The 18,889-nt window shown below is 37.2% G+C and overlaps 1 long non-coding RNA gene across 1 annotated transcript in view; it reads right to left on the bottom strand.

The window, feature by feature from the left end:
• LOC309489940 overlaps positions 1–18,889 on the bottom strand; it is a 275,593-nt gene that overhangs the window by 188,380 nt on the left and 68,324 nt on the right. The gene's annotated exons all lie outside the window — the stretch shown is intronic.

Here is an 18,889-nt window from a genome sequence, read left to right as displayed (position 1 = left end):
TCATCCGTATGTTGTTTGGCAGATTTGGGGTCTGACTGTCTCGGTCACCATTCACTTAAATGTATCTTTTTCTTCACCTGAATCTGACGTCGTTGTTGTGTTTCACAGACGAAACAAAGTCATGTGGATTTGGAACATTATTAATATTACAGGATATAGGCCTATATGTTTTAAATAGCCTACCAAAGACGATTATCTGTGTAGCCTATGCTATATCTTTAGGATCTTAGGATTTTAAGAAGCGTCGAACCCAAAATCTCAGCCGAAATATAGCCAGATCCGGCCCAAAGCCAATTTGCTATCTGGGGTAGGCTACTGTTACATGGCGATCTCATACAGTATACATTTGGGTCATTCCTGGCATCTTTCTACCATAAAATGGTGAACAATATCAATTTTAAACCTGTCTTAGTCATAAATAACACCATTTTAACTCTAAGTATATTGAAGGTGATTCAAATTGATACAATTTGAAACATTTTACAGCATTTTGATATCACCATTTTCTCTATGTCCAAAGGGCCTGTGTAGCCCATTTTCCCATTTTTTTAATATTGTTGGGTATATATATAATTAAAAAATATATAAGTTATTACATTTATTTAAACAATTATGTATAATTTAGGTCTTTAGCTTGTCCCTCAATTTATTGTCCATCCTGTTATTTTGGACTACTTTCCCTTTAAATGAAAGTTGAGAAAATTAAATGAAATCTTATCATAAAGCAGTCATCACTTTTTGGGCAAGTGAGAGTTCCTAGATTTGATAAACCGACTATGTTAGCTTGTTTCTGCTCAGACATGGTGCATTGGCTGATTTTAGATGTCCACCCTGTTTATATCTGAAGAGCTAAAGAGTGGACACTTAGAGTGTACAGTACATAGTGATTGTGAAAGTAGTTTAAAGTAGAAGCAGTGGTGCATTCAAAGTTTGTTGGAAGTGCATTTAAAGTTCGATAGGAAATCATCAATCCATCCATTCTTTATATCACTTGTCCACCCTGTTATAGCCTATCAGTTTGTCCAGCCTGTTAAGTAGTTGTTGTTGTTGTTTTTTACAATAATTTCATAAAATCAGCAACAACAACAACAAAAACCCACTAGTAATTCAGTGACAATGAAAATGTACTAGAGATTCAATATTGTAGTACTTTAAAAAGTAAACAAAAATGCCTTTTAGGCATTTGTATCTGTCCCTAACCGGGTGGATATTTTTTATCTATTTAATTTACTTGGTATAATAAATGGTTACCTTTATCTGCCCAAGCTTGACAGGAATATTTTTTCAAATGTTTTATCTCACCCTATCATGACTACTCAAACATTTATTTAAAAATACAGAGTTCTTCATTTTATGATGGCCAAAAGGCACTGAATACCAGGAATGACCCATTTATTTAGGCGCCTATATCATGCGCCTTTTAAACCTTTTATAAAAACTTGCACGGTTATTTAGCTTGACAAGTGTGAGGTAAATGGCCCAGGGGCTCTATACTTAAAACACAGGAGATTTTCCTCTCTTCCTAAACATGATAGGTGTAATTTCTTGTTAGAACGCATCATGTCTCGGCTAGCACTGAGCACAGAAATTAATTAAACTGGGCCAAACACAGCAGCTTGGTAGTCATGGCAACACGCTGAAGCCTTATATTTTGCACATGAAAGAACGACTGGGCAGTGGATTTAAGAACCCAACTATGAAAGTTTGTATGTTTTTTAAGGGCTAGTTCACCCAAAAATAAAAATTCTGTCTTAATTTACTCACTCTCATGTTCGAATATCTTCAACGTGCTGCGTAACACTAGAATGAATCTCATTGGTCCTTGTGGAAGCTCAAACGTGCTGCGTAACACTAGAATGAATCTCATTGGTCCTTGTGGAAGCTCAAACGTGCTGCGTAACACGAAAAGCTCAAACATGCTGCGTAACACAAGAATGAACCTCATTGGTTCTTGCGGAAGCTCAAACTTGCTGCGTAACACAAGAATGAACCTCATTGGTTCTTGCGGAAGCTCAAACTTGCTGTGTAACATGAGAATGAACTTCATTGATTCTTGTGGAAGCTCAAACGTGCTGCATAACACGAGAATGAACCTCATTGGTTCTTGCGGAAGCTCAAACGTGCTGCGTAACATGAGAATGAACCTCATTGGTTCTTGCGGAAGCTCAAACATGCTACGTAACACAAGAATGAACCTCATTGGTCCTTGCAGAAGCTCAAACGTGCTGCGTAACATGAGAATGAACCTCATTGGTTCTTGCGGAAGCTCAAACGTGCTGCGTAACATGAGAATGAACCTCATTGGTCCTTGCAGAAGCTCAAACGTGCTGTGTAACATGAGAATGAACTTCATTGATTCTTGTGGAAGCTCAAACGTGCTGCGTAACACGAGAATGAACCTCATTGGTTCTTGCGGAAGCTCAAACGTGCTGCGTAACATGAGAATGAACCTAATTGGTTCTTGCGGAAGCTCAAACGTGCTGCGTAACATGAGAATGAACCTAATTGGTTCTTGCGGAAGCTCAAACATGCTACGTAACACAAGAATGAACCTCATTGGTCCTTGCAGAAGCTCAAACGTGCTGCGTAACATGAGAATGAACCTTATTGGTTCTTGCAGAAGCTCAAACGTGCTGCGTAACACAAGAATGAACCTCATTGGTTCTTGCAGAAGCTCAAACGTGCTGCGTAACACGATAATGAACCTCATTGGTCCTTGCAGAAGCTCAAACGTGCTGCGTAACATGAGAATGAACCTCATTGGTTCTTGCAGAAGCTCAAACGTGCTGCGTAACATGAGAATGAACCTCATTGGTTCTTGCAGAAGCTCAAACGTGCTGCGTAACATGAGAATGAACCTTATTGGTTCTTGCAGAAGCTCAAACATGCTGTGTAACACAAGAATTAACCTCATTGGTTCTTGTGGAAGCTCAAACGTGCTGCGTAACATGAGAATGAACCTAATTGGTTCTTGCGGAAGCTCAAACATGCTACGTAACACAAGAATGAACCTCATTGGTCCTTGCAGAAGCTCAAACGTGCTGCGTAACATGAGAATGAACCTTATTGGTTCTTGCAGAAGCTCAAACGTGCTGCGTAACACGAGAATGAACCTTATTGGTTCTTGCAGAAGCTCAAACGTGCTGCGTAACACAAGAATGAACCTCATTGGGTCTTGTGGAAGCGCAAACGTGCTGCGTTACACGATAATGAACCTCATTGGTTCACGCACGTCAAGCGAACATGCTTGAGCTTCCGTTTTGCACAACTGATGTATGAGTTGATGAATGTTTATAAAGCCTAAATTCAATCTGTTCATCATATAAAGCGATCAAGTCTCTTTTATTGTGTAAGCTGTCAGCTGAGGGACAGAAAGCTCTCTGATTTTATCAAAAATATCTTCATTTGTGTTCTGAAGATGAACAAAAGTCTTACAGCCTAATTAATGACCTAACTATCCCTTTAAATCACAAAAAAGAAGCTATTTTTGAGATTCATCTGCATGAGAATTGGACCAGGTTGCGTTTCCCAAAAGCATCTTGAGCTGAGTTGATCGTAGAGACCATTGGTGCCCATGGTTCTACGATTTACTTAGGCTTATGATGCTTTTAAAGAAATGCAGCCCTGTAGGTGAACCTGATTTCACCAACATGTTCCTGGATCAACATCTTTGATGATTCTGGAACAACATTCCAATCATCCAATCAGATTTGAGTGACAAGTTTACAGTTTATGTCAAGTTTTGGCTTAGAACCATGCAGGGTTAGGTGCTTCTATATCAGTGTTATTCACTTATCATTTGCCTCTGATTTCAGGAATAAGTTATGGGTAGGGTTAGGAATACATTTTCAGACAGGAATGTTGTTCCAGGATCAAAAAGATATATATTGATAAAAAAATTTATATATATATATATTGTTGATCCAAAATCACGGTGACCCAGCCCTGCATGCTTTAGATCAACTCAAACGAACTGACTCACAAGAGTCATTCATTCGGGAATCAAACTCCACTGTTCATATAGGCTACTGCAAGTTCACTAAACAACCGTCTCGTTAGAATAAATTGTTCAGGAATCAGATTAAACATTTCGCTTGGTTGTTTCTTACAGTGAAGCTAAACCAGAAGTACATCTGAACTATATTTGTAGCATACATGTTTAATGAATCAAGTGTACTTTGACATGACAGATGTTTTGACATCATGCACAATGACGTCAGTAGAACAGTGTCTGCTCTATTGTTTCATAAGGTGAGTCAGTTCAGCTTGCCCGACATTGTTAAATGCTACACATTCATTAGGGTACATGGTTTTCAGTGAAGTTTATTTCTTTCAGAGACGCCTCCCCTACATTCCGTTTTTGCTTAAAGGTTTTCCGGAGGTTGTGACCCTAACTTTAAAAAGCATTTTACTGTCTGTGTTGGAAACCATGGGAACAAAATGGTCCTACTGTGGAAGACCATGAAGCAGAGAATAATGTGCAGGATTCAAGGTTTTCAGATGTTGGTGACCGATGAAACACATTATATAAAGACATTCGGTGCATTTGTATATGTACATAAAAGATGTTTCCTGAGGCCTTTTGTGAAATGAATGCCCAATTGCAAGGAATAAAGAATAGCTAAATTAGTATTGTGGGTTTTCAAATGTCAAAATGCATTTGACAAAAAAAAAAAAAGATTTTGAAATGTTAATCTTTCAGGCATTGAATAGAAGGCCGTTCAGTCTCTTGAGAACAACAGAATGCAATTCTGCTTTTAAACAATTCAGTGCCCCAAACAGCCCAAAGCATGAAAGGAAATTATGTGGATTTTATATGGTTAGATGTTGCCTATTCAGCTTGATTTTTTTCTTTGTATGCTGCAGTGCACAAACTGTCCCTGAATGTTTGCACCTTTACCTGTGATGAAAGTGGCCAGTAAAACAGTGCTGAGAGTTGTATGTTCTGCCATCGTGTGCGAGGGGAATTCAGGCCATGTTGGTTTTAGTTTCTCTTGAACAAACATGAAGAACATTGAATGAACATTGAAGTTTATGTTCAGTGAGTCAGTAAGCTGATGATTCAAGCACGATGAAGCTTTGTGAAGCACTGGAGGCATACACTCACTTCAAGATAATCGGGCCGATTTTGGGCCAAATCCCAAGAACGTCGGGGACGCACCGGAAGCATAACACAAATTCATCCCAACTTTTTTCTTTTTTTTCCAGCGAATTTTCTTTAAAGCTACACTGTATAGGATTTTCTCCCATCTAGCGGTGAAATTGTATATGACTACCAACTGAATATTACTTTATAGCCCCTCCCATTCCGAGGGCATTTTAACTCCTACGGTGGCCGTATTATTTCAAATCTGCCGGCAGTCGCGTAATCTCCCCTCGCATTCGTCACGGTGCCACTGAGTGTAAAAACGCGAAAGGCGAAGCTTGAATTTCCAGGTATGTCCCTCTTTGGCTAATGTATTTTCAAGATGGATGCGCAACATGGCTTCCGCCATTCGAGCGACTCGCTCGTATGTATTCTAAATTGCAGATTATACACTTATGTGAATACTTAATTAGTTGGTTGAAGTGATTACACATTAATGAGAATGTATAATTTTGAAAGAACAAAGTGTATTTTGCTAGCCTGGTTAAAACCAGACCATTCTCAGTAGTAACTGAGTTATGGTCTGGCAAAGCTCCATAGACAAATCATTTCCAAAGGGGCGTCACCAACGGACGTCGCTCAAATGCCTCTCGGCGCAATTGGATAGACCTAAAACTCCCAAAACCAATCAGAGCGATCGTCATGTGTAAAGCCATATGCTGCGTCCCAATTCGCCTATGTTACACTACGCCATAAAAGTATACTCTTTTTGTAAAGAAAATGTATTTACTTATGAATGTGTAGCAAAAAAGTAGGCAACTTTTGGACATACTACTTCATCATCTTTATCGGACGGATCTGTCGCGTGCATCCCGTCATGTAAACTGCCCTGTCAATCATCTTGTCACAGTTAAAATCCTCTATTAAATCTAATTTAATTTCCTACCGTTTCGGAGAGAAATGTAGTAGCATGTTCATCTGCCAGTGGGTCTTTCATGGAGACTGTCCTCATGTGTTTGCAATTTGAATATAATAATGCTGCATTTAAAAGTTGGTGCGCTTCACCAACGGAGTGGACGTCGCTCAAATGCCTCTGGGCACAATTGGATAGGCTAGACCTAAAACCAATCAGAGCGATCGTCATCGTGTAAAGCCCGCCTCAACGTTTCTGATTGGTGCCGCGATTTCCACGGCATGGAAATGGCCTTGAATGAGCTCTTTGCCAGACTACTTGCAGAGCAAATCTAAATTTGCCGGAAGTTGTCTGGGTTTTCCCAGGCTAGTATTTTGCTAAAAATCAACTTAAAATATTACACAGTGTAGCTTTAAAAAGCAGTCCAAGACTCCAAACACTAGTATCGCCATTTCTTCTTGCCCGTCTTCCTCCCTGTTTGCTTACTCTAAAGTCACGTTTGACCCTGAGTGATTTTGTGAGATTTCCCGTTTTCAAAGTCAGGTTGTTTGCATGGTTGTTTGTGAATGGGAATGTGTGATTTCTTGCTCATACACTAAAGGAACAAACTTTTAAATCTGTGATTTTTTTTTTATCATCATGTTTATGTTCTCTCACATTTTGAAAATCTGGTAATATTAATGTTAAGTAAGAAATTTAGTAGTGTTTAATGCTGTGCTATGCTAATTTAGAAGAGTTTCTGATATGTGTTATTTTTTTAGGGGTTATCGTTATCTTATCGTACTCTTTCAGCAATTGCTATGCTATGCAAATGTTATCAAATCATTACCAATTAGCTGAATTAGCTAGGTATAGCTAGCTACAGTTTCACTACTAATATTTAATTTGAAATTACATGATCAGTTAAGTTAAATGTACGAATTAAGTGAGGAGCAATTAAAATGTACAAATGAGTACAAAATTGAAATCTGCCAGTTCTGCTTACTTAAACTTTGAATTTCTTAAAGGTGCATTGCGCAAGTCTCTGAGTTTTTGCAGAACTATGCCCCCTCTGGCGGCAAGCGAAACTGCAGCCAGAAGTGTGCACGCTCACGGACAAAAGTTTTCTTTTTTTATCTTACGTGGAGTTTGCGTTGGTGTTTGAAATGAACTACAAGCCGGTCTCTTAGAATCCATCTTCTACGGAGAATGGCGGCGAATACACAAACCTGCCAGACAGCCAGGTGAGAGTGCCGTGAACGCGCATGACGTCACGCCCAGTCTAAAATTCCGGCCCGAATCCCTCTTATTTATTTTACTTTACAGGATTATAGAGACAATCTCAGTGATCAGAGAAGGGCTCATTCAGCCCATCAGGCAATTGTTTAAGCATGTATGGGTTAGAAAACGGGTATTTTTAACATGAAAAAGTTGCTTAATGCACCTTTAACTTACAAATGTTGGTGTAACTGATCAGCTACAAATTTTTTAGTTTTGCCAACTCATTTGGCTTTACAATGCATGACACAAACGAAGCTAAAGATAAGTTTCCGATTCGAACGTAACATCACTAATCGTTAACCCAAGAACCACTCACACCGACTGAGTGAACGAATCAATACGAATATTTTTGTAAATCAGATTGAGTCGTTCATTATTAAGATCTGAACCTGATCTACGTGAACATCTAATAAGGTTTTTGTGGTATGAATTCTCTGGTCTCCTGTGTTTTACTGATCGATTTATAAGTCAGTTAACCTTCAATGATTTATCTTGTCCTTCGAACTCAAGCTGGAGCTCTTGAAGGCTTTAGTCTTTACAAATCTGATAAGAAATGCAGAAAAATCGATGTCATGTCCAGACATGGCGAGACATGTTTGCTGGTGCACGACTCAGCTGTTTTATTTCCCTCAACCAGCTGAATCAAACACAGAGGAGAACATTTATTTTTGGCACAGGCAAGCAGAAGGGGATATTCTCACTTCAAGATTACTGCAAATCTTTGTGTTATCTGTTTATTCAAATTCATATGCATACAATGCGTCTCCCACATGGCCAGTGATTTACACGCTTATGTCTTTTTTCATATTGTAGTGGCTTCAACTGCATCCTTGATCACAGGCACACGGTACAGAACATCATTATATCTTCATCACTGTGAGCTATACAACCAATTACACATATTTTAGCATTGAATACTTCTGATTATTAAAATTCTTTGTTCTGTTCAGGTCAGTTCTGTTCTGTTTTTCTGTTGAATTGTACAATGTTCTGCATGTTCTACTCTATTTTGTTTTACTTTATTATATACAGTAGTTCTATTATGTTTCATGTTGTGTTCTTTTTTAGTTTGTTCCATTATATTCTACTTCTATTTTCTTTTCTATTGTTCTGCTTTTTTTTTCTTTTTTTTTCTTTTTTTGGGTTCTTTGGTCCTTTTTCTCTTCTGTCTGTCTGTCTTTCTTTCTTCAGTTCTGAACTGTTCTGTTCCATTCTGATTTATACAGTTCAATTATTTTCTGTTTGTGTCTTATTATTTCAATCTGTTCTGTTCAATTCTACTTTATTTAGTTCTTTTCTGTTTATTTGGTTGTATTTTCTCTGCTTTCTATTCTATTTGAATTAGTCTACAAAATCAGAGATCTGGAGTTTCATTTATTTTTTAAACGTGCATGTGTACTCATGCATTTCTAACATCGACACATCCTCGTGATTTTACAGGTCACTGTATGATATTGTCCTCTATTAAAGTTTAATAAGCAAGTGTCCTTAAGGAACCGAGGGACAATCAAGTCTTCCTGCTGCTCTTCTCTGTGAATGCCACCATAGTTATGCATCTTTTATTCATGCGTTGACTTTTTCTAGTGCGTCTTTGTACTCCATTATATCAAAACCCACCTAGCAACACCATCACAGGCTACTCCATTCAAGATTCAGCTTTACTGTTAATTTGTCATAAACATATACAAACATTTTCGTTTTGAGTTGGAGTCGGACATATCAAAGGGCCCGTTCTTTTTGTTACATAACAGGCATGAACTATGATGTGCAACATGCTGCTGGGTGGTTGGTCGTTTTAGGGGAGGGACTTTCTCATTTTAGAGCATTTGACTGGACAAAAGGTATCTAGCGCAGGATGAGTCTACATTTTTGGTTAATTTTCCCAGAAGAGAACACATCTTTGCATTCCACTGTGCAGATTTTCCATCGTTTTTGCACTAGACTGGCGTGTTTGACCATTGCACGTGTCTCTCATCTATTTGAGAGTTCAACTTTTAAAAAACATGCCTCTAGACCTTGAATGTTTGAATTTTGTCAACTTTCATGAGCATGCTAGCTTGTCATTCATTCATTAACTACAGTATTTAAGTCGTATCCGACTCTTGCTGATCCCGTCACTCTCACCATATGCGAGAGACTGTCCATGAATTTTCTTGCAGATGATTTTCCCAAGGTACAGTAGTTCCCCAGATCTTTCCCAACCCTCCCGATTACATGGCTTGAGACTCACACACACACATTTACACCTAATGACAATTTAGGGTCTTCAATTCACCTATACTGCATGTTTTTGGATTGTTGGAGAAACCGGAGCTCCCAGAAGAAACCCATGCAGACACAGGGAGAAAATGCAAACTTCACACAGAAAGATGACCTCAAAGCTAAGAGAAATGGACTTGAAGTCACAAAACTCTCAATTTAAGGTCTTTTGTGGAAGTTCCAAGTGAATTTAGAGAAAGGTGAACTCAAGGTTGAACTTTAATATAAATGTGATTTGGTCCTCACCTCAAAAACATCAAGATAGATTTGTTTGGGTACATTTGGAAATGAAATTTCCAAGTCTGTCTTGCTGTTTTTCTTCTTTTCCAATTAGATTTTTGTTCAGACCGCATTATCAACTGATTTTTAAATGAATGCAATCATCACCCGGTAGCTTTGTACATTATTCTATCATCACTCATTTTTGTTGACTAAGCCATAACAGTGTAACCAAAAATAGCATGCATTCTTTGAACGATTTCGCAAATGCCAACATATGCCACAGTAATGATGCTGAGGTGACATTTAAAAGGTACAGTAACAGCACAGGTTCGAAAAATTGCTTCACTTGATATTTTAGGACGCACAATTAAAGAGGGGTTGTTTTTTGATGAATCAAGGCAGGAATCTCTTGCAAATGAACCAATAGAGAACACTGTGGGTCATAAAGCATTCAGAGAATATTTAACGAGTTGCCATAGAAATATACCATAAAGAATTGTAGTCATAGGTACATCATAATTAGATCTTTTAATAGTTACACCGTTTTTAGAGACAATGACAGTTCAACTATAAAATCAAGAGGAGGGGGAAAATGTACTCATTATTCCTTACAAGTGTTCCTAGAAGGATCTCTCAAAAGAATTATTTTTAGCATTTTATTTAGAAAACAATCAATGTGCAATACAAGCATCGACATATTGACTCCTACAGAAGCTCATATTATGTCATATTGCAGTGGACACAACCTCCCACCTGAGTAAACCCAGCTGCTCTGACTGACTTCAGCAGTGATTATTTATTTTTTAACCTCATTACGGATGACACAAATGTCTTCCTCAGCAGAGGGGCTGTTGCCATAGTAACAGAGTGCAGCAGTGTCACATGGTCCCTCATATGGGACATGCCCTTTCTAAGTTTTCATTCTGTTATAAACATGGTCAACCAATCACAGTGGACACGCGGCCTATATGATGTAATATGTCAGAGTACCGGCGACATGATGTCATTGGTCAGTGATCGCAGAAAGACAGAATTTTGCTCTTAGTGGGACAGATGTCTGAGAAAGCGTCTGCTCTGGCATGTGTGATTCATCAAGTGATGGAATATACAGACACGGTGTTATCATCTTTATTTGTTCTTCAGGGGGCTCAACTGTAATGAGAAACAGTGCGGCGAGTTTCAAGAGCCAAAGGCCATAATCATGTGACAGTCAGGCACCTTGGATTTAGTGATGATAAACAAGGAGCCCGCTGGCATTCTGGGAAAAGTTAGGCTCCTGTTGTTCATTTAAAAGTACTTTTGACCAAGATAAAGATTGATCTGGACCTGCTTAGAATCTGATAATAGTTCCAGTAGAAGAACCTCAAGGGGACAGTTCACCCACAAATGAAAATTCAGTTATCATTTATGCACCCTCAATTCCGTCCTTATGAATTTCTTTCTTCTGTGGAACACAAAAGGAGACATTTTTAGAGGAATGTATTAGGTGCTCTTTGCCTTACAATGGAAGTGAATGGTGACCAGAGATGTCACGCAAGATATTCAGTGAATAACAACACAAAAGCATCATAAATGTCTGTTCTACAAGGGTTAGTTCACACAAAATTGAAAATTCTGTCAAATTCAATCATATAAAGCGATCGTGTCTCTTCAGACATTTTTGACTAAACCATATCCGGTTCATATGGATTAGTTTTACGATCTCTTTATGAAAATTCTGAAGTGACAAAGTGGTAGTTGTGTAAACTTTCAATGGAGGGACAGAAATCTCTCAGATTTCATTCAAAATATCTTAAAGGTATGGCGGAGGATGTTTTACTTCCTGGTGGGTAACCTATACTATTGGTCCTCCTAATTGTCAATCATTCTGGTGAATCAATCAAACTTTTCAAAAAGTGGAGAGGGCGGGTCTTATCTAAAATTTGGAAAGATCCTCCGCTATACCTTTAATTTGTGTTGAACGACATGGGTTGGAACGACACTATGAATTAATAATGACAGAATCTTCATTTTGGGGTGAACTTTACCCTTTCACACAAACCTGGTGTTTTGCACATATTTTGAATTACGTTAATATTGCACTGTGTTGTGTTTTATAGGAAATGTTCATAAACTTTATCGAAAATTACCAATAGCTTTTTTTTTTCTTTTTTTTTTTTACAGATATTTTTCTTAGAACATGAGACAATAGCCATTTCATGCGTCAAGATACTTTAATGTAATTATTAATATATAATATATTTTAAAATAAAGCTGTAAATACTTTTTAAAAAAACGTAAACTTAAAAAACGAACAGAAATAAAGCAAGTAGTTAAAACTAAACCTTAAATAAATATTAAGCCAAATTGAAATATTTTAAAAAAATAATAACAAAATCACATAAAAAGTACTAAAACTTAAACTAAAACTAAAACTAAAATTAAAAATAAAATATAAAAATAAAAATAAAAGATAATTAAAAATATTAAGAATGAAGGTCATAGAGTTTTGGAACATGACGACAGAATTATCATTTTTGAGTGAACTATCCCTTACAAACTAAGTGTTTGTAATCCAATGGAGTTTAACAAAACTGAACTGATATTCCTGTAGCTGTTGTGCTGTGGCTTACTTGAGCCTTGATACGACAGACTAAGCATGTTATTTACTGCAGTGGACTGATGGGATACTGTGCCATAAATTCACACATTGTTTCTTAAGGCTACTGCGTTTGTTCCTGTGTAGCTGGTGAGAGAGGTGAGAGATCTGCAAATGCAATCTCAAAGAAATCGCAATTACATCATAAATTACATTTGGACATACTGTGCTATGAAAGATGATCAAGCGCATAGAGATCAGAGGAGCACGACTGCTGAGTGCTTCGACTCAATCAGTGTCATATATGTGTAATCTTTCAAGTTCCTCCCTGTAATAAAAATCAACAATTGTGCTAAATGTGGCCAACATGGTTGTCGTCTTGCTCCTATAGTGACAAATAGTGGTGTGGCTTCAATATTGCACCAAAATATTCAGTTGCAGAAATGTTATTTACATCAACCATGATTAATTGATTTAAATAAATAAATAAATAGTGCATTAATTAAAACAAAATAAAATAAAGTTACCACAAGCAATTTATCTACTCAGTCTTCTGATAATGTCAGTGCAGTCAAATCAATAATATTGCTAAATATTAAGTGTCCCCAAATAAGCAAGCCAGAGGATTTAGTTCACTATTGATACAGTGTGATATGACATGAGTTTACATCATTTTCAACGTGTAATAAATAAAATACTATATATAACTCAGGGATGAGTTTATTGAGTTAGGTTATAATTGTTTAAATATATGTGGTCATCATCAGCTTGTCACAGATGCTGTTGAAAGTGCTGAACATAATATGTTTCTATAGGTTATTTATAAGTAGAATGAGCCTTCATGCACATCTCATTCAGCACTTATAGGTTTTGTCGTTGCACTTGAACTGTACTTTATCATTGACAATTCACTGTTTGTCAGTGAGTGAATGTAGTAGTAAATTCTATACTAAAGGAAATGTAGACCTAATTGTAGCGCATGACAAACACAAAAGACTTCATCAGATATATCCCACAGTGCTCTGTGTGTGAGAAAGTAGCATCTTGGAGTTCACAGGACATGGTCCAATACAGGGATTTGCTGACGGTGAGTGTGTGGGAATGAACAGTAATCACTGGCTTTGATTGAACTTTATTGGGTGTTTACACTTGGTCACTTCATGCATTTTGATTGGATCACTATTCAGTGCATTACATAAACACATATGGTTCACTGTTGCACTAAAAGAAGGGTTACTATCGTAAAATAAACCTCTTAAAAAATAAAATATAACTATCATAAACTAAATAGAAATTAGAAATGTTGCCTAGCTTAAATTGAAGCAATAAAATTACTAACCGGAAATAAAAACTAAAACAGAACTAATGTAACTGAACCTACTTGGCCGGCCCCGAGCAGGATTCGAATCGGGGTCTCTGGTGTGGGAAGCAGGCGCGCTAACAAGGATACTAAAGACAGCAGCCTATAACGTCAGTTGCTAGCGCGCCTCTTGAGATCAGGGGAGTGAGGTTTACGTGCACAGCTCTTACTGGCATACGTCTATTACACTCACCCCCCTAAACCTCACTTCCATCCGGGTCACGGCACCAAATGTAACCGGTCCTACTCGACCCGCTCCGAGCGGGATTCGAATCAGGGTAACAAGGACGCTAAAGACAATCGCTAATGCGCCTCTTGAGGCCAAGGGAATGAGGTTTAATGCACAGCTCTTACTGGTCTACATATGTTACACTAAATATAAAACATCAAATTACAGAAACATATTAATGAAAACAGTAAATATAAAAATAAAAGCTAATTCAAAATATTAATAAACTATATAAATAATACTAGAATAACAGCTCAAAGATTTAGAACTTTTTAAAAATAAACACATCTGTGAGCTGATAATCGGTTAGCAACATCTGCATGTCATTTATGGGAATTTTAGAATGATGGTTTCCTCTTTGTGAGTGAAATAATGTCTGTATTGAACAATACTTGCTAAAGAAGAATTACTTAAAAATGTTCCCGTTTTGTTCACTAACATAAATTATGCATAATCATATCTCAAACATGAATTTCAAGCATAGTGTGCTTTAAAAACATAAGTTGAAAACAAAATGTACCACCATTGTGATATAATAGATGATCTGTCTTAACAACTTCACGAACATTACTGTACAAGCAAGGCTGAAAACATTGAGTGTGATAAAAGAGGAAGCCACAGTATTTCACTGTGCTTACAAGATCTATCAATATAATGGTCAAGGTGATGTTGCCAGAACGTTCCACATAGCCTTCAAACAAGTAGAGCATGCCAAGTTACGTAAGTGTGCTCTGTCAAAGCTTTTTTTGATAGTTCTTCAGTAAAAGCGAATCTTATCAAGCCCCAGTAATAACGTATTGTGGCCCCTGGATAGATTCGCAATGGCTGTGAGGCTTCTTTTAGCCTCAGCCAGTATATAACACACTTAAATAATATCTGATGCCCCTTGGCATCAGCATGTCCAACATTAGAGACTTATTTGAACCTCCAATGGTTGGTATTGCTTCATACTTTTGATGGGAATTGTAGAGGAATATCCTGCTACTGCCAAAGTACATGAAATCTCACATAATTTAAGACCAAAATGTGTTCAGTAACGTATGCAGTTTTAAAGAAATCGACTTGATCTTGAAGCACTTTTAAGCATATCTCCAGACAGTCTTTCTCCAACCAAACTTTCTCAAGCGCAGATAAGCAATGTATTCATATTTAATACCGTCCTGCAAAACACCATCAGTCAGGGCTCCAAACTGCGATTAAAAAGGCTGCAATGCAAAGAAGCGAAATATTTACGGCACTAATTAAAACTCCAAGGGTTGGGGAAATGTGTGCGTAATAATATACGGTTTCAGACTTGACGAACAATAGCAAAAGCCGTGGTGCCTGATTTGCAAACAAATCTTTCGAGTTGGTTCTTTTTAATGAGTCAGTCAAAAAGATTCACAAGTTGTGTCCCAAATGACATGCACTTAAATGCATAGTGCAGGGGGTGTGCAATCCAATCCAGCTCCGGGAGGGCCACTATCCTGCAAAGTTAAGCTCCAGCCCAAATTCACGTAGTGTTTAAGCGTAGCGCGTCTGTGTTGCACGTCACCACGTATCACACATGACCAGCGTCGGCCAATAGTGAGCCTACGTGGTGACGTGCAACACAGACGCGCTACGCTTAAACACTACGTGAAAAGACTCGAGGCCCAGAGAGAAGGAAATGAAAAGTGGAATAAAGTCGTTATTTTTGTTTGTTTTTGCGCACAAAAAGTATTCTCGTCGCTTTATAAACTTAAGATTGAGCCACTGGAGTCACTTGGACTATATTAACGATGTCTTTAATACATTTTCTGGGCCAGCAAGTTATAGTGTCTTAGAAGCCTATGAGGAGTGATCCAGCACTCAGATTTCATCAAAAATAACTTAAATTGTCATAGTCTATTTATTAAAAACATTTCTTCATCAAAGCACATAGCAGTGACTAATGTTAAAAGGCAAACTGCACTCAATGAGTGCTTGAGAACAATCTTTTTTATTGAAAACAAAATGTCATTTGACTTTGAATTTTTTAGTCTGGTGCCCTGTCAGTGTAATTTGTATCTCTCAAAATACATCCCAAAAGACATTTTAAAGAGTCTTTAAACATCAACCCTATCCGGCAGACCGACTCTTTTTGTTATATAAAGACGAAACACAGCACATAAACTGTTCATAGCCTACACAAAGGTAGAAGAAGGCCAAGCGTACTTAGCCTTGCCTCTAAGATGACTGCTTTCTTTCAAAGCGACAGAACAGCTGAAGAGAGACTCGACCGGTCTCTAGATTAGTCCCATATGAATAATCCAACAGGAAACACAGAACCTGCATTATCACAGAGAACAGCTCTGTCTGTTGACTCTGAGGAGAATGGCTGGCACTTACAAAGTGTGAGAGAGCTAATTAAAACACAAGATGTGGCACCACACCGCCATAGATAGGAGCAAAGAGAGAGAGAGGGGTAAAAGGAAAGCAGGGGTGAGGAATCTACACATCTCATTAGCCTTCATCCTTGGATGTGGGACAGTCTGCACTTGTCTAAGCTTTGACTCAAGTCTTTGTATATCTCGTCACATTGGTAAATTGTTGATGTCGGAACACAAGGAGAGTCTGTGTGGAGCTTCAGTCTATTAGCTGCCATGCACTGACGGCTCCAGAGGAAGGGGAAGGGGCGAGAAGAATCCACTTTAGTCTACTGAGGCTGCCTTGGCATTTGATAGAGCACTAGATGCCCGAGTCTTTGTATACTTGGAGTGAGAGAAGTCTTAATATGCCATTACAGGACTATTGGTATTGGGAAGGATAATGGATCTGTGCTGCTGACAAAGGCATTACATAATCCATCAAGAAACTGGGATTATCCTGGTCAGATGTCTAGTTCATGCAGACAACACAAAGTGCATATTGAATGTGTATGATGGGAATAATGGTGGCTGTTACATAAGTGAATACATATTTGATTCAGCTTTCCATTGGAGGTTCTCGGAGTTCATTTATCCTTCTCAAAGGATGCATTTTATTATGTTTTTATTTACTTAATGTTCAACCGGTTGTTTTGTTAGTTACTGTACATCAGTCCTTAATTTGCTTGGGGTCTATATTAGTTATATTATATTATATTATATTATATTATATTATATTATATTATATTATATTATACAAACATTTTAAGTAATTTTTATAATATATAAATAATATAATACATTTAAATGTTCATATTTATTATATATTTAAATCTATATTTAATAGATATTATATATATATATATATATAGTGCGTGCAGAATTATTAGGCACGTTGATTTTCTGATCATATTTATTTTTCAGGCACATTTGACCAATTCCAAACCACATTAATCGTAATAACTACAATTAATTTTGTATTTAATCATTTATAAGTGATATATAATTGTTCATGAAGGCTGGAAATGAAAAACGCCTTATTTTCAGGTGTGCAGAATTATTAGGCATGTTTTCTTTTACAGATAAAATAAGCCAAAAAAGAGATTTAACTCAGACTGAAAAGTCAAAAATTATTAAATACCCATGAGAAGAATGCAATACTAATGCAATACTAGAAATTGCAGTTAAGGCATGACCATTGGACAGTGAAATGCTCATTGGGTCAAAGTAAGAAAGAAATTACAGTAATTATGCCCCACGAGAAAAAAACTGTAAAAAATGCCGGTTTAGAAGAGGAATGGAGTGCATTACACTATTACAGGGAGGGGGTGTATCGTAAAACTCTCAATATTGTCATACATGGGTCAGCAGGGTCAGACAAAAACAGGTGGAGAAGAAAATACGCATGTTAAGTGCAAAAGAATTAGGAATTAAGGTGAAGAATTAAGTGTGAAACCATCAGGAACCCTTTAGTCTCCAGCGCCACCATTTTCCAGAACTGCAACCTACCTGGAGTCTCCAGAAGAGCAAGGTGTAAGGGTCTCAGAGACTTGGGTTAGGTAAAGAATCCTAAAAATGTACCCCCTCTTAATAAGAATCACAAGCTGAAGTGTAGTAAAATACATTTGTTTTATAGGCTTTATAGACAGACAGATTGAGAGTGACTCTTGAAGGACCAGCACCACATCCTCTTCTACCACTGTTTGAAGAATTCATCTTCCAGAATATGTTTTAATAAGTTTTGGGAGTTTATTTTTAGTCCATCTCCTACCCTGAAGTCCGTTTTGCAGAGATGGACTAAAAATTAACTCCCAAAATATTCTGGAAGATGATTTCTTCAAACAGTGGAAGAGGATGTGGTTCTGGTCCTTCAAGAGTCACTCTCAATCTGTCTGTCTATAAAGCCCATAAAAATACAGTCTTCATGTCAGCCTACACACAGTAACCTTTATTTAATTTAATGTAGCATTCCTAAAAAAATTCCAGTTAACATACATACATACATATACATTTTTATAATGCACTGTATAATGTATATATAGGCTACTGTATTTTATATCTCCTATTAAAAGAAACGATTTAAATTCAATAAATGTAGCTGTAAATTATATATATATATATATATATATATATATATATATATATATATATATATATATATATATATATTTCATTTATTTTATGCAAGAAAGATTTGTATTTGATTTGAAATACATTTTTATTCTATCAGCCAGTAATGCATCACTATATTTTGAAGTTTTGGCAATGACATTTAGCCTAAATGTCTTTAATTGTAAAATTAACAAGTTTGTATCATCAGCATCAGTGCACAAAAACATGTATTTTATGCCTGTACTAACAACTGCTAATGTTGCTGTTTAACAACTCATTTTAAAAAGCCACTCTCGATACCATTCTGGCAGAATTTTCTCCTTTCTCATTTTTCAATTTCTCAACAACTTGATTTCTTATGGATTTGAGGAGCACAAGTGGGATTTATAGCCAAATGATCCTGTAATCTAAGTCTGGTGTGGAGAAGAGCAAAGCTGGTGTGGGAGGAGCAGTTTTAGATTGGCAGGAGACAAGGGATCCCAGAAGGCTTGAGGAAGATGCGAG

Source organism: Leuciscus leuciscus (genome assembly GCF_965113295.1).
Source record: "Leuciscus leuciscus genome assembly, chromosome: 25".
Lineage (NCBI taxonomy): Eukaryota > Metazoa > Chordata > Actinopteri > Cypriniformes > Leuciscidae > Leuciscus > Leuciscus leuciscus.
Note: the sequence above shows the minus strand (reverse complement) of the source record. Positions and strands in the feature narration are given on the sequence as shown.